This window comes from Micromys minutus, assembly GCF_963924665.1.
Source record: "Micromys minutus genome assembly, chromosome: 10".
Classification (NCBI taxonomy): domain Eukaryota; kingdom Metazoa; phylum Chordata; class Mammalia; order Rodentia; family Muridae; genus Micromys; species Micromys minutus.
This window is the reverse complement of record NC_137979.1, coordinates 14857346-14861639: the sequence shown is the minus strand read 5'-3', so window position 1 is coordinate 14861639 and position 4294 is coordinate 14857346. Positions and strand designations below refer to the sequence as shown.

The following is a 4294-nucleotide window of genomic DNA, read 5'->3' as shown; positions in this document are numbered from 1 at the left end:
CATTAACCATGATGCACCTCTGAGGTCCACCAGAGGAAGACCTACTTTGTATGTTAATTTGTTTCCATTTGCCAATGACCAGATACCCACTCTATAAGAAACCAGTTAGACAGGAAATTCACTTTATATCCTCCGTGTTTGCAGCCTATATAAACAAAGGCAGCCATTATCAATACGAGCTATGTAAAGTTCTGATCATACATGATGGTGAATCTGCAAAGCCTTGCTTCATGGAGACTGGTATGGAGCTAAATCTCCCATACCACCCCATGATTCAAAAACAGTAGAAGCAGATTGTACTAGACAATTGGTAAAAAAAACAAAAAAAACATTTTTGGAGGAAAACTTGTTCCAACTTAATGCTTATATTACATGGAAAACCCTCCAGTCACAAATTAACAAGTGCAAAAGTGTACCCTGTCACCAAAACTGGAGTGGCGAACTTTAAGATTAGATGGCTATCCAAGCTTTACCAAACCGAATATTACAGAAAAGGCGACAGATGACTCTGGTACCCCTGGCCCACGTGCCTTTGTGAACCTCCGTGACCCTGAGTGCCACGAGGGTTCAGGGAATGGAGTGTAGAGAGCATGTCAATAGGAAATAAGGACTGAGTTGGGTGTTACAGTGAGGAGCAGCCAGCTCCAGTCAGTTGTGTGTAGTGGGTAAGAGTTGGTGAACGGGGCTGGAGAGATGGCTCAGCCATTAAAGGCTAGGCTTACAACCAAAAATATAAGAGTTGATGAGTAGCCAGCTCATGTCAGCTCTGTGTGTAGCAGTGAAGAATGAAGTACTACTTTTCCACCCGCTCCCTGCTCCCCACCCCCACACCCAGCCGAGAGTCGCTGCAGAACCACAGTGTTCGCTCCTCCGTCAGGCAAGCACTGCTGTCCCCAGTCACCATGATCATCTACCGGGACTTCATCAGACATGACGAGCCGTTCTCCGACATCTACAAGATCCGGGAGATCGCGGATGGGCTGTACCCAGAGGTGGAGGGCAAGATGGTCAGTAGATCAGAGGGTGCGATCGATGACTCGCTTATTAGTGGAGACGCTTCCGCTGAAGGTCCAGAGGGCGAAGGTACCGAAAGCACAGTGGTGTTGACACTGTCATGAACCACCACTTATAAGAAACCAGCGTCACAAAAGAGGCCTGCAAAAGTACATCAAAGACTACATAACATCACTCAGAGGCAAACTCGAAGAACCTAAGTCAGAAAGAGTGAAGCCTTTTATGGCTGGAGCCGCAGAGCAAATTAAGCGCATCCTTGCTAACTTCCATAACAACCAGGTTTTTATTGGTGAAAACATGAATCCAGATGGCATGGTTGCTCTCCTGGACCACCGTGAGGATTGTGCGACTCCATTCATGATTTTCTTTAAGGATAGCTTAGAGATGGGAAAAAAATGCTAACAAATTAAATTTATCACCTGTCACCGTAATTGGCTGCTGCTTACCATCCATAGAACACCAGGACTTGGGACAAATGGGACCGATGTCATCTGAAGCTCTTATTTTGACCGTGATTTATTTAGAGTAGAGGGATTGCTTTTTTTTCTTTCTTCTTTTTTCTTTTTTTTTTCTTTTTTTTTTTTTTTTTTTTTAGAAAAACATGTTATGTGGGTTGTCTAAAAATAAAGTGCATTCAAATTTTAAAAAAAAGAGTAAAGTACTATGTAATGATGCAATGCTAGACTGTGATTGGCTAGAGTGTTACAGCTTCTTGTAGCTAATAAAAGCAGAGGCTCACAGCAGACAGGCAGACACCTTGATGCTGCTACAGTAAAAGCTATCGTGGTGTCTTGCTCTCTGACCAGTGGACAACTGAAAGCCGTGCTGACTGTGTCGAGATAGAGGATCCAGTAGAAGGAGCCACCACCCGAGTCACTCTGAGCCACTGACAGATTGGGAGCCTCTCTGCCACTTGCTTCTGAGTCAGGTACTCCATGCATGTGCTGTAGACTGATGCTTGTCATTGTAGTGAACAACCCTTGAGATAAAATGGTGTCTGGACTCTGTCCCTCCTTCCCAGCCTTAAGCTGGACATGACTCAAGATACGATTGTGGACTGCAGGATTTGTAGCTGGCTGATGTTGATAATTATATTTCTCCTCCGGTATCTTCCAGTACCATAAACATTAGTCAGTAAACGTGAAGCTTCTAGTTAGGCACCAGCTAGGCTTTTCTGTGTCCGTAAGTTAAGGGTTGGAGGAATAGGTCCTTCCCATCAAGTTGTAAAGAATAACCAATAGCCTTGGCAATGTTCTGTGGTGTTTTGGGGTTTCCATGGGGCTCCAATGACTCGACGAGATGTAACCTATTCCTGGCCTCGGAGGTTTTACTGGTGGAATAAGATGTGTATGCCCCAATGTTATTGGGGCTCTCAGAGTCACTAGCTCCATCAGGCCAGATCTAATGGTAGCTCGGGGATTCAGGCTTCCAAGTGCTACTGGAAGCTTCCATCTTCTTGCCATTCCTACCACTTCCCTACACTACCTTGCTAACACCTCCACATTCTGTTTTACAACTATAGAGTCCCCTGCTGGTTTTTCCTTGTCTCTGTGACTCATGGGATGCTTCCTGGCTGAGCCCGTTGATACCTTTCCCAACATTTCCTCTTCCATGTTGAATACCCACCTTACTATAGGACAGCTTTGTGGCCTTCATTTTACAGCTGGAGAAACTGAATTGCAGATGATAGTATCAAAGACATGGGGGGCAACTCCCCAGGACACCCCCCCACCCTGTAGCACACACATAGCAACTGAACATCTCAGGCCCCGTGGCATCTCCTTGATGACTGCTGGCCTTAGTTTCCCTTACATGAAAATGTTTTATTCAATCATTATGCAAAATGCTGGGCCCTGGGAAGATGGCTCAGTAGGTAAAATACCCACTGTGCAAGCATGAGGAGTTGGGTTTGGAGCCCCAGAACCCACATAAATGCCAACTACAGGACTGGAGAGATGGCTCCGCCATTAAAGGCAGGTTCACAACCAAGAATACAAGAGTCAAGCACAAAAGCATACACCCTTGACCCCAGCTGTGGAGACTAGAGACAGGTAGATCTTGGGGCTCATGGCCTGCCAACTTAGCCAATCAGTAAGTTTCATGTTCAGTGAGAGACCCTATCTCAAAAAAGTTAAGGTGGGTAGAGAGTAATAGAAGAAAGACAACTAGTATTAACTTCCAGAGTTATACACACACACACACACACACACACACACATATTCACAAGGAAGAAATTTTGTGGTTGATTCCTGGGGCCGCTTGGCCAAAGACCTGATCCTAAATCACAAGCATTAAATATGTGGGCATGCAGATAAAGTTTGGTGTGCACATGTTATTTTATCTAAGACTCTGAGTATAAAATGAAAACAATAATAAAAATATACCAAAGCAAGTTGATGTAACTGTTGTCATCACAGATAGGAGTATCTTCAGATAGGTAAATGATCACACCGCATCTCTGTACTGTTCATGAAATTTGACAGTTTCTCTTGTGGAGAGCCTTCTTGTTGCTGTGATTAAAATATCTGATGGAAAAACAGTTTTTGGACAGTTTTATCTGGGCTCACAATGTGAAGCAACCGTCCTTCGTGGTGACAGGAAATTGAGTTGCTCATGATGTGAGGATGCCATCCTGGTGACAGGAGGTTGAGACAGCTGTCATATTGCATCTTTAGTCAGGAAGCCAGGGACCCCAGCCGTGAAAGGGTGCCACTCACAGTTAAAGTGGGTCTTCACATCATGATTAACCTAATCTAGATAATCCCTCAGAAACCTGGGCTAGAAACTTGCCTCCTTGGTGAGTCTGGGTCCTGTCACGTTGACAATATTAATCACTCCGTGTCCATCCATCCCTTGTCAACTTACATCTGAAGATTGTGTTATTTAAATGGTGGCCCTCTACCCTTGTCCCCATAGGTTCCTGTCTAATTCACAGTGCAAAATGTAGCCATCAAAAGTCCCACCATCCTTAGCAAGTCCAACACTCTTCAAAAGTTCAAGTTTCATCACACATACACACACACATACACACACGTTACTATACACACACCATAAACACATTGTACACACACATGCACACACCATAAACACATACACCATACACACACCATATGCACATATACCACACACACATATACTCCAAACACACATACAACATATATATACATGTACACACATACACACACACACACACACACACACACACCAAATAAAGAAATGTTAAGAAAGTCTAGGCCCAAACAGATTCACTGCAAAATTCCACCACACATTTTTTTAAGAT

The 4294-nt window shown here is 44.1% G+C and overlaps 1 pseudogene across 1 annotated transcript; it reads left to right on the top strand.

Annotated features, from left to right (window-relative positions):
- The first annotated feature begins 902 nt into the window (after nucleotides 1–902).
- On the top strand, nucleotides 903–1416 carry LOC308426385 (translationally-controlled tumor protein-like; annotated as a pseudogene). Its single transcript has one exon. The product of its transcript is annotated as a translationally-controlled tumor protein-like (transcript).
- The last annotated feature ends 2878 nt before the right edge of the window (nucleotides 1417–4294 follow it).